Genomic DNA, 12,962 nt, shown 5'->3' with positions numbered 1-12,962 from the left:
CTATAGGTCCTGCCTAGAAGAGCAGATGGTCTCTAGCTGAAGCACAGATCCTTCCAATGACCTAAAATAAATTACTGAGGAGAGGAACCAACTTCACAGCTGGCTTTTACCAAAACACTTGTCTCTAACAGGGATTTAATGTTCCAAAGATGAGAATGTGATCTGTCAAAGGATTTCCTAGCCTATAAAACAGTTCTAGAGGGACTTTAGAGTAGTATAAGTAGCTATAACAGGATATACATCATTGGAGCGCCAGGTGAGGAAAGGTACAAGCTTTTTTTGAGGTCCATGCTTTCTGGAGTAGAAAAATGTTTTTACTGAAGGTGAAAATAAGGTCAACCTTCAACCCAGCTAGAGGATCAAGCTAGTGATAGAGAAAGGACCTTGATGTGAATTGGAAGTGCTAATTTAGGAACAAAAGAAAATACTTAATTAGGGGCTTCTAAAATTTAGATGAAGTTATGCCAGGATTACCAAATAATGGAATCTGGTGAGAAGTCTTAGATATATATGAAACCACCCAATAAGTAGGTGAATGGAAAGAAGAAACTCTTACTTTGGTGAGGCTTAAGGAAGGAAAGAAGAAAGTCAAGTGATACATTCTTATAGATATGGAAACTATTTTAATATGCACAATTATTCCTTCCAAATTATGACTTTCCCCATTGTGGTTTCAATATATTGGCAAGTCAGCATAAGAAATTAAATGAGAAATTTTGGGGGCCAGCAGATGAGAGAGAAATAGTTTAGAAGCTCAGAAATGCCTAAATATATATGTAATAGTATATAACATCAATATATTTTTTCTTTTAACACTATAATAATTTAGACTTCTCTCTGGTACAACAGGAGGGCCAAAAAAATTTTATATAGATTTTGTAGATTTCAAGGGTGCCATACCTCTAGCCCCCTGAATATGGAAGGGATAATTGTATTTAGAAAGTAAGTATAGTCAGGTAGCATTCCATCTATTAATCAACTTGCTTCTTCTGTTCCTGGCCCTATACTATTTAATATATCCAACAGTGACTTGAATAAAGAATAGAATAAAGATATAGAATGATAGATGGCATGCACATAAACCTTTCAGATGACACAAAAAGGAAAGCTAACTCATTGGATGTCAGAGTTAAAAATCTAAAAAGATCTTGCTAAGTCAGAGTAGGGGTGAGAAATGTCATATAAATAAATGTCATATATACAAGTCATATAAACCCATGGTCTAGCATTGCCACAGCAACTGCAGTGGGACTTAAAATTCAATAAATCTAGGAGCTTTTTGAGGGTGAATTAATTAAGTATTTGACCAATAGGCAAATAATATTATAAATATCCCAATGACCCTTCGTAGAAAAAGATTCCCCACCCCTGGGTTAGAACATTGGGTTGAACATAATTAGATGAAATTTAATAGAAATTAACCCTAGGATTATGAATTTAGAACTAGAAGTGACTTGAGAGTTCTACTAGGCCCGAGGTGTCAAATATATTGCCTGTTGCCCCATGACATTGGGGGAGGAGAGAGGGAAAAGGGGATTATAGCCCAAACAGATTAAAATGTAATTGGTAACTAACAAAAAGTGAAAATATAATAGAACATAGATAATGTTAAGATTTTATCTTCTATGTCAGTATGAGACTGGCAGAGATCCTTATATCAGACTTAGTGGCTCCCATTTTTAATTGAGTTTGACATCACAAATCTAGACCAATCTATATACTTTATTGTTTAGTTATTTCAGTAGTATCCAACACTTCATAATCCCATTTAGAATTTTCTTGGCAAAGATACAAGAATGGTTTGCCATTTCCTTCTCCATTTTAGAGTGAGGAGACTGAAGTAAAGATGGTTAAATGACTTGTCCAGAGTCACATCTGGTCTGAGACCAGATTTGAAATCAGGAAGATAAATCTTTCTGGCTCCAATCCTAGTACTCTTATCCACAGCCCCTATTTGCCCATGTTATTAGTTTAAAGGTTTCTCAAGTAGGTGTATTGAACTAGTGGTTTGTGATACTCTATAGCATTTTCTCAAACCTAAATCGTGTTAACAAATTCTCCTCTAAAAGAATTTATTTTTTTAATGTATGAGAAGGAGCTGGAGATGGGTCAAAGAAAACTAACAAGGATGAGTCAAGTCTCCTATGATATCATTTTTTTTAGATTTTTGAAGGCAATGGGGTTAAGTGGCTTGCCCAAGGCCACACGGCTAGGTAATTATTAAGTGTCTGAGGTTGGATTTGAAACCAGGTACTCCTGACTCCAAGGCTGATGCTCTATCCACTGCACCACCTAGCCACCCCCCTATGATATCATTTTGAATGAGATGGCAAAATGTATACTATGAACTGAAAATCACCCTGGTCATGTGGGCACTGAAGTTGACTTTAGTGGATTTGAATCCTGAAACTGGCACTTAACCTTTCTGAGCCTCAGCTCAGAATATGCACTTCGAGTTGTTTGAACAATCATACTCAGACTATTGATTAATGAATCAATATCTACCTGGAAGGCAGAATTGCAAGAAGGAAGACCTAGGTTCTTAGAGCCCAATTTGGATATTCCTTTCTTTTGAATTAGACAGGGCACGGTCAGATTTTTCTTGGCCTGCTGCCAACACAGTATGGGAAGTTTTGGAAGCTGGTTTTGATCTTGATGACTCATAGTTAGTAATATGTGATGATAGAACTCTATTGGCTTCTGTACTGGAAAGGCAATGACTCATAAAAATCTGAGGGAGAACTGAATGAGCATAGAAAAATTTAGACCAGACTATCTATTACTCTCCTCTTGGTGACTTCTGATCAAGGAGAATTAGTATGACCTGCAAAATGAGAAGCTAGTCATTTTCCTCTCCATTCAGCTGACATTTGTCCCTGAGTACATGGTATCTCTACATTTGCTTTCTCTTCCTATTCTTATGTGAAAAAGTATTCTGAGAAGAGAGTGCCTAGATGGTGCCTAGATCCATCTCAGCCATCAGAGTTCCATCCTATTGCAACCCAAATTCACCAGTAGTATCTGCTACAGTGGTTATGATCAATGACAGAGGAAATGTCCATAAATGGACATGGAAGACTGAATGATAGCAGGTGGCAGGTTCAGAGATTATGAGCACTTGTAATGAAGAGAAATGCAAGATATGAATTTGAGAATGATACTGACCCTCAGAGCCCAGTAGATAGTTATATCTTATGTCAACTAATCTCATAAATACTTTGATTAAGGGAGAAATGAATTCTGAGGGTCAGGAGTTTTGAGGTCCCCTCTAATTCATATGTTATCTACCTGTGTGCTCATTCCCTTTGTACTTTAAATCTGAGCCCATTATCAAAAGGAGCCTTGAATGTACAAGGGAAGAATGTGTCCTTGTACTGAGGGGAATGTTTTATGTCTTTTTCTGCTTTATCTTCTGCATTTCAGTAAATCTCTTTCCCAAAAGCAAATGAAGTTCTACTGGTTGATTGATAATAAGGCGAGCACTGAATAAGGTTTCATGATTAAAATTGTCATAAACTCCAACCCCTCAGCATCATTTCTAGAACTCTGAGGAGGACAGGATTTAGCTCTCTTCTGGTGACCCAATTGTACAAATGTGAAGGAGTTTGGGAAATGGTCCAGGAGTGGGTGTTTCACATGATAATATATAACAAAGTTATTTTCTAAAATTGTTATCTAAATTAGTGAATGGGGGGCAGCTAGGTGGCACAGTGGATAGTAGTCAGAAGGACCTGAGTTCAAATCTGACCTCAGATATTTAATACTTACTTAGCTGTGTGACCTTGGACAAGGCACTTAGCCCCATTGCCTTGAAAAAGCAAAAAAACAAAAACAAAAAAAAATTAGTCACTGGGTGGAGAAGATGGTAGGTTTCAAGTTGGGCTTTTAAAAAAAGCAGGTAAGAATTTATCAAGAGAATATGGAGTTGGATCATTCCAGATATTTCAAAGATTCAGATCTGTGTATGTTGCCCCAGCAAGTAGAATTAGTCTCAACATACAGACATACAGGAAGGTATATTTTGATTTACCATAAGATAACTAGGGAAGCTTCATAAGGTAGTGAATTCTCTATACTAAAAGTATCCAAGGAAAGCCTGGATGGTCATTTTTAGAGAGGTTATAGAATTGAATTCATGCATTGAATGAGATGTTACTTAGATTACTGGTCTTAAACTTAATTTGCATGTTTAATCAGGTAATCTATATTCTCTACAATTGTCTAAATCTTTGTTTCTCTTCATAACAACATGTTAATCATGAAGATATTTATTTACAAAAACAAAGGGTTAAGTAATATGGTTGGAAGTTTGGATTGCTACTGGAAGTCAGAAGTCTTAGTGAAATTATTTTTCCCCTCTTTGAAATTTTATAAAGTCCTATAAAGAAATTCTATAAAGTCCAGGATAATTGAAAAATTTTTTGATTCTCAATTAAAAAATATCTTAGACTCTAGAGAAGATGCAACATACCCTTTTAGCATCAGTGCCAATATTTAATCTTAAACTGCATTGTTGCTAATCACTTGTTTTCACTTGTGTCCAACTCTTTCTGACTCTATTTGGGATTTTCTTGGCAATGATACTGGAGTTGTTTGCCCTTTCCTTCAGGGTCACATAGCTAGTAAGTGTCTAAAGCCTGATTCAGAAAGTCAGGAAGAGTCTGATTTCAGTCCTGCTTCTCTAACCACTGTGACACCTAGCTGCAACTGTATTGCCTGATGTATAAATTAAAACTGCATTACCTGATCTGCAAACTAGAAGATGATTTCCATTAAAGTACTTCTCTCTTCCATTCATGGATTTCAAGGAGCCTCCTGGTTGGGTCCTATACAAATAAAGAAATTGGAGGTATATGAAGAAATGGGTTGCATATTTATCACCTAACAACCAGTCTAGTTTAGCCAGAAAGGCTATTTTTCAACCATAGAAATTCTCGAAAATCACCTTCTGAGTAACAGATGGGTCCTGATTGTCAGGAGAGAATTGCCCTTAATAACACAATCACAGATTCTTCAAGTACTGAAACAGGTAAATTAAAGTTTCAGAAAGCAATGTGTAGAGTAGTCCTAGAGGCTGAAAGCAGAGAAGAATATGGGTTACTTGCAAAATTTGACACCATCACTGTTAAAGTTTCTCCCTAGTTTATATGAACTGATACAGAGTGAAGTAAATAGAACCAGGAAAACTATACATAATTATAGCAATGTAAACAGAAAGAACAACAACTTTTAGGAAACTGTATCTGAATGCTCTGTAATAATAATAATAATAATAATAATGATGATGATAATAATAATAATAACCTTGGACACCAAAGAAGAGTTGAGAAAATATACCTTTCTCCTCTCATTACAGAGATGGGTGAATGTGTACAGTGTATATATAATCCATAGAACACAACAATTAGTTTTATGCTGGCTAGCTTTTAAACTTAACTGTCTTTATTTTGCAAAATCCATCATACAGGATGATTCAATGAAGTTGGGGGAAAAGGATGGAAATATTCAGAAATCAAAATATGATAATGAAAATTAGGAATAAAAATGAGAAAAGTTTAAAATAAATTTAAAATTAAAAAGTCAATCTCCACCAATGAGAATTTTATCTAAATGAGCTTTGAGTCAGGGGTTACACTTCATTTCCCTCTTCCTTTAGGCTCATTGTCTTATCTTTTCTCTCTCCAGAGAGGAAACAAGAATGATGCCTCTCCTTGGGGAAAGTCTATTTTTTAAAATATATATTTACCTTTCTTTGTTTAAATGTTTACTTTGTGGGGCGGCTAGGTGGTACAGTGGATAGAGCACTGGCCCTGGAGTCAGGAGTACCTGAGTTCAAATCCGGGCTCAGACACTTAATAACTACCTAGATGTGTGGCCCTTGAGCAAGCCACTTCACCCTACTGCCTTGCAAAAACTAAAAAAAAAAGTTTACTTTGCTTCTTAAACTGGCAAGTCTGATGAACTACTATTAGCCACTGGCTTTGCTAATCTATGTGTATCATTGTTCAAATTCAGTAGAGAGGAAGTCATTGGTAGGAAGCAGGATGTAGGGAAAGAGGGAAAGAGAAAGAAGGAGAGATTTAAATTTGTGATATTTGACAGAATTTGGTCTCTGACTGGGGTTCAGAGGTATAGAAACAAGTTATTGATTCACTTCTCAACTTCCCTGAACTGAGAAAGAATACTTATGCTAGAGTGCTACTAGACAAGAAAATGGAATAAATCAGCTATGGTTGATACACAAAAAGATTGGTCTATGGATGTGTGTGCATGTGTGTGTATGTGTGTAGAGAGAGTGTGTCCTATTTACTAGAATATAAAAACACTGAACATCACCCCTACTATTGTTAGACAAATGTTTGAAGGACTGTAATATGGAAAGAGGAATTAGACCCTTTTTCTGTCAGAAGCTGCAGGGAGGCAGAACAACTGGAAGTATCCCAAATGAAATAGGCTTCCAAGGGAAGAAATGGGTTCCCTTTCATTGGAGGTTTTCAAATGGAGTCTGTCTGACAACTTGTTGGCTACATAGAAGAGGGAATTCTTGCTCAGATGTGAATTGGACTAGATGGTCCTTGATATCTTTTCTGACTTGATTTCTCTGAAATTTTTTGTTCAGAGAAAGATGAGCCTTGTTTAAGTCACACTTGGACTACAGTTTCCTCTCTGGGTTACAGTTTCCTCTTCAGAAAAGTAAGGAATTCAAACTGGATGATTCCTAAAGTCCTTGGGGGTAGTGAGGTGGTATAGTGGATAGGGTACTCAAGTCAGGAAGATCTGAGTCCAAATTTGGCTTCAGACACATACTAGATCTGTGACCCTGGACAAGTCACTTAACTTCTGTTTGCCTCAGTTTCTTTATCTGTAAAATGAACTGGAAAAGGAAATGGGAAACCACCTGAATGGGGTCATGGAGACACAACTCAAATGACACAATGGTAACAAAGTCCCTTTTATCTCTAAATTCATGAGCTTAGTTCTGTTTGCAGGAGGGACTTGTGAAAGATTAGCTGTGAAAGTCTGAATTTTGAGCCAACTTAGCTTATCTACTAAATGACAGGCAGCATTGTACTTGTTTTATGCTTACATGGAATTTAACTTGTCAATGAAGTAGTTTGGGATAAGTGGTACCTGAATTTATTTTACTTGAAGTGAAGTGTGTCCTTGTTATGGGTACAGGTGGAAACATGTAGTTCTGGATAGAATGATCTTGAACTGAGAAGTCCAGAAAAAGTTGAAAGGAAATGCCTACATGATACTGAAGATTTCAAGAGTTTAAAACAAGGGAGGTCAGATAAATCAGGGAAGAGAATCGGGATTTTTTTTAAGTCAAGAGAGTCAGAGATCAGAAACTATAATATAGAGACTGAACATCACACTGGTGCATGAGGTTGAATTCTGATCCTGGTTCAGAAATAGTTCTTGTTGGCATTTTATATAAACTAATGATAAAAATAACCATGAGTAAATAGTAGTTAATCATAGCCAGAAAGAAGACATAGGCTTTGATTGGGGCAAGGACAGGAATAACTGGGATGACTTCTCATTCTCAATCTGGCTATAATGTCCATTGACTACCCTTTCACCCAAACAGGAATGTACTCTTTACACTTCTTGGAATCTTGGAATCCATAGCTTCTCATGAAGATCTACTTGAATGTCACCTTCCTATAGAAGTCCTTCCACAGGAGCATAGATTTAGGATTGGAAGGGAATTTAGAAGTCTGTCCAGTTCTCTCGTTTAAAGAAAGCAAATGAGGAAATTGAAACCCAGAGATCAGATGACTTGCTCAACTTCTAAATGGTGGCCATAATTTGAATGCTTTAGTTCTAAATCCAGCTTTATTGTGTTCACTCCCTCTTAAATTAGCTTACTTAGATGTAGAAATGTTATACCTCCCAAGGAGACTTTAAATTTCTGGAGGACAGAGAATATTTTAGGTTTTGTGTTTTAATCCCCATTGCTGAGCAAATTATTTTGCACATAGTAGATACTTAATGTATATATTTGAGCCTTTCCTCTTCTGGGTGAACCTCTCTTCTCATTTCCAGATCTTGCACTCTTATCTGAATTATCAAGCCCCATTTCAATACTTGTTAGTGCAAAGATTGACTGTGATAAGAAATGAATTATCTCAAGTTCTATTCCAGAAGAAACATACTACTCATGAAAGGGAATACACCAAGAACTTCTCACCCTTTGCACAGAAGAGAGAAGAAAGTAATAATCTGGAGTAAAAGAGCTAAACCTGAATCTAGTTTTTATGTCTAGCATTCCCTTTGAGGTCACTCCCTAAGTTTCCAATTGCCCTAATTATTTGGGGTTTCTAGAGGGGCTAGCATTCTCAGGGTAACTCTGGGAGCTGTATTCCTAACATTTTAACTCCTGAGTCCATTTTGGTGTCCTTCTCATTGACAATTAGCCAGTATCTTCAATTAGCTTTCAGTAAAGGTTTTTTCTCAAATGGCATAGTAAGAGTAATACAAACAAACGTTTCTATTTATAGAAATAGAAACAAAACATTTCCCCCAAAGTTGGGGTATACTCTCTTACAAATACATACAACATCTCTGGATTAGATGGGTACAATGGTAGTGAAACCCACATGGAGGGAACATATGTAGAGTGAGGTACTATATAACTCCTCAAATAAGAAGTCCTTCCTTCTTCATGGAGTCTTCATCCAATTCCAATAGGAATAAATTTGGAGACTGAAGTCAACACTTCTTTCTCTCTCTGTCCCAAAGGGCCACCTTCCTTGAAGCTGCTACTTTCACATGATTAGAATGTAGGGTTTTTGTCTATTTTTGTCTTTCTTTGTAGGGAGGCAAGAGAAAGCAACTTTTTTTATACTTCCTATTATATTCTAGGCACTGTGCAAAATGATGTACAAATATTATCTCATTTGTTATTCACAAACTGTTCAAAGTAGGTGCTATCTTTATCCTAATTTTTTAGTTGAAGAAACTGGAGACATGACTTGCCCAGGATCACATAGCTAGTATCTAAGGCCAAATTTGACCTTAAGTCTTTCTGACATCAGATCCAGTGCTCTATACACTTACTGCCTAGCTGACTCATATCACATAGCAAATATTTAGTAATTTATTGTTGATTTAACTCCCTCTTATAATTGTCTTTTTGAATCTATCTTTGTCTTCAGACTATCTCTCTGCTCCAAGCTGGAGGCATTATTTATTGCTGGTCCGGTTCTTCTAATGACATAGTTAGTAGGGAGGGGAGAGATGTGAGAAATATGGAGAAAGATGGGGGGCATCATTTCATTCTTTGTCTTAATACTGGACTTCGATGACTTTGGAGGAGAGAGTGGACTGATGACTTTGCTCAGCTCTCCTTTACTTAAATCCAATTCACTTGCAAGTCAAGGCATCACCCTCCTGAGGTCATTGGACCTCTTTGTGAACATAGGACAAACAACAGCAATGGGAAAAGAAGAAAAAGGAAAGATGAGAGAGGAGGCAGGGAGACTATCCCCTTATCTCAAAAGAATGATTCTATATAAAAAAAAATTAGGGGGGGACTCTTAAACTGGAATCTGTAACATCTGATATGCCCCTCTGCCATTGGACTGACAAGACTCCAAACTGGCTTGCTGTTTTTATGCTTAGCCCAAGGAACATAACTGATTATTTTCAGCCAGTCACATGGTATTTTCTATGTGATGTCCAAGGGCAGCTAGGTGGTGCAGTGGATAGAGCACTGATGTTGGAGTCAGGAAGAAGGGAATTAGAATCCTAACTCAGACACTTGACACTTACTAACTATGTGATCTTGGGCAAGTCACTTAACCCTGATTTCCTCACATCCAGGGCCATCTCCAGTCATCCTTATTCATATCTGGCCACTGAACCCAAATGACTCTGGAGGAGAAAGTAAGACTTAGCACAGTACTCTGCCTCACTCAAATCCAATTCGTGTGCTTGTTATGGCATCTCCTCCCTGATGTCACGGTCTTCTTTGAAAATGAAGAAAAAACAAAAACCAAACATCACCATGTAGTGTTCTCTGCCTTTATGTGATGACCAAAGCCTTATAAATCTCTCAAATATTATTGTAATGGACTTGTAGGAAAATTATTCAACACCTATTATTAATTGATTTCTATGTTTCAATCAAAAGCTTTTTCACCTAATAAAGATGTTTGCATAGACAAATCTTGTTTACTCATTAAATCCTAATCATGCCTATGGTTGATTATGGTAATTGAAGTGTATGTTTGTAAAATCCTTTTTCTTTACCTGTCTTTGGAATTAGACACAAGTACTCTGAACCCCTTCATGTTCCTGAAAGATAAGCAACAACATTTACCACCAGCCAAAAAAAAGATGAAGTCAGAGTTTCTGGGGTAGTTAGGACTCTGAAGGGGAAACAACAACTCCATGGCTCATAGTCTGACGATTCCGAGTGGTGGCTAAAGAATCTATAGGCTAGGGTCTGAGATGGAAAGATAATATCTGTCAATAAAGAAGGTAATGAAATGTAGTTTTCTACTTTGGACAGAGCGGGGTGAATGGATGATGAGAATGACATGTTGAAGAAGATGCCAGAATTATTTGGTAATTTTCCCTAAATATTGGTCATTTTTGCTTAACTGTGATTGTTATAAATAAAATATCAATTTTGGTAGGGTGTTAGAAATAATTGATATAAAAAAAATTAAAGGCATCAATAAAACAAGTTACAAACAGTTTCAATTAAGAAATTCATTGGCCCCAGTTCTTGGATAGCAGCATTAGAGATAACTGCAGTAGGAGCATCTCTCCCTTCCACTATCTGAGGGCCTCTGATACCATTTCTGCTGGCTTGTACAGATACTTTGCCTGGCCCAGCTAGATTCTCTGAAGTAAATGGAACTTAATAACCTTTTAGTACATAGAGTTAGATCTGGGAAGGACTTTAGAGGCTCTCTAGTCTAAATGCTTCATTTTACAGATAAGGTAGCTGATAAGGTCAAGAGAGATTAAATGACTTGCTGAACATCACACAGGTGGCAGAGCTGGGATTTGAACCCAGATTCTTTACTATCAAATCTAGTGTTCTTTTTGCTGAGCCCTGCTACCTTCCCTATACCTGAATTACCAGCAGAATAGACTCTAAGGATTTAAAGTGGGGTTTAGAGGAACAGAGGATCTGAGAGGGTTAAGGGAATTGGATTGCTGAGTCTCAATCTATGGTGGCTGTTCCTGTGACATTATGTTATCCCTGGACACCACATATATTTGGCCCTTGAATTTGCCTGAATTTAAAATTGTTTTTGGAAACTGTGATGAAATTACCCTCTTGGGAGACAGCCGGGAGCTTCTCTTAAATCCTCAAAGCTGGGTATCTAGGGCAATGTTAGTTGGCACACTCGTTCTGTAAGCTTAAATTGAAAAGCCCAAGAGATTGTTGTAAGCTGCCTCTCTCTCCCTTTAATACAGATCTTTCATTTTGTTTTTCATATGCAAAGAAATAAGACAAGCACAGTCCCCATGACATCGGTTACTACATCCTTGCCATTTTGGCCATGGTTTGATAGATTCCTGCCTTTTTTTTGTAGAATTCATTGGAATTCTTCACCCTAGCCCCCCCCCCCCTTTTCCAACTAGAATGTCAACTTGTCAGCCTGCCACCTCCTCCGCAACTCCACTTTCATCTTGATGTTGGAGACGGTTTCTGCCAGCGTCAGCCATGGCTTTAGATCTATGGACCCAAGGAATCATTGAAATGCAACATGTAACTTCATTATTTACATTTTCATATTCTATTAGCCTTTTTTTAATGACTCTGTATTGAACAGAGGCTTAAACGGTGTAAGACTGATAGTAATAGGACATTTAATTGTTTGCTTGTCTAACTCACACAGTCCTAATTAAATATTGTTTTTCATTTAGTAGGTTATGCAATGATGGTTTTTTTTCCTTTGTCATTGAAAAGAACAGAGAGACTCTACTAGAATGCCGATGAGCCAAGACTGCTTTTCATAGTCTCACTTATTTTTCAGTCTAACAATAGGAGTCTAGAGTGGGTGCTTCAACCTTCTATTCTGCAGGATGCTTGAATTGGGAGGGGGAAGATTTTGGTTTGGCCCTGGACTCCAGTGGGATTGGAGAAGTGGGAAATGACTGGAAGATGAAATCTCATTGAACATCTGGGGCTGTTGATTTTTTTCCCTTAGGACTACTGTCTTTTATCTTTAGGATCATTTGTTCTGAAATTCTTGAAAGACTAGAGAGATGAGGGACTAGAGTGTGAAATGTTGCAAATAATGTCAGATGTAGTAGATATAGGATCAGGTCTAATTTTATACTTCTTTTTCACAAATTCTAGGATGAAGTGGGTTCCTTTACCTTTTGATGCACAAATTGGCATTAAGGCAAACTAGGAACTGATTGATGATATTACTTTTGACAGAGAGAAAGAGAGAGAGGAAGGGAGAAAGGAAAGATCCTACAGATGTTGTATAATTGGAATCTCCCATCACTGATATTCAGGTTTTTTACCAGATTTGTGATCTCCTTCTTGATCTTTTTTTCTTTTGACTAGATGGTCCACATTATACCCCATGAAAATATCACTGTTTAACCTGCATCTGATCATTAATCAAATGTTCTCTGTCATGATTCTCTGTTTCTTGAATGTATTTTTAATAAATGATACAACTACACCCCTCCTTTTATCAGTCTCTCTTTTTGAACAAGGTATATCTTCCAGAGTCACGTTCCAGTTATGGATTATATCTTATTAAATTTCAACTCAAATTTGCCTCTCAGCATTAGGATCTGTAGTTTCTTTTTCTTGTTATCCACATTTCACACATTTATTTATAGAATCTGAGATCATGGGTTTTATCACTTTTTTTTTGAATTTTGTCTCCCATGAATTTCCAAGTTATTACTATCTTCCTACATTATAGCTACTTTCTATACCTTATGGGTATTTTAAAATAGTTTAACTATAT

General features: G+C 36.9%; 1 protein-coding gene across 1 annotated transcript in view; it reads left to right on the top strand.

The window, feature by feature from the left end:
• Nucleotides 1-12,684, top strand: part of USP31 (ubiquitin specific peptidase 31) — a 170,307-nt gene extending 157,623 nt beyond the window's left edge. Inside the window, exon 17 of the mRNA XM_074196228.1 lies at nucleotides 7-12,684. The gene's annotated coding sequence lies outside the window, so the exon portion shown is untranslated. The remainder of the gene's footprint in view (nucleotides 1-6) is intronic.
• Nucleotides 12,685-12,962: the final 278 nt, after the last annotated feature.

This window comes from Macrotis lagotis, chromosome 8 (genome assembly GCF_037893015.1).
Source record: "Macrotis lagotis isolate mMagLag1 chromosome 8, bilby.v1.9.chrom.fasta, whole genome shotgun sequence".
Taxonomy (NCBI): domain Eukaryota; kingdom Metazoa; phylum Chordata; class Mammalia; order Peramelemorphia; family Peramelidae; genus Macrotis; species Macrotis lagotis.
Note: the sequence above shows the minus strand (reverse complement) of the source record. Positions and strands in the feature narration are given on the sequence as shown.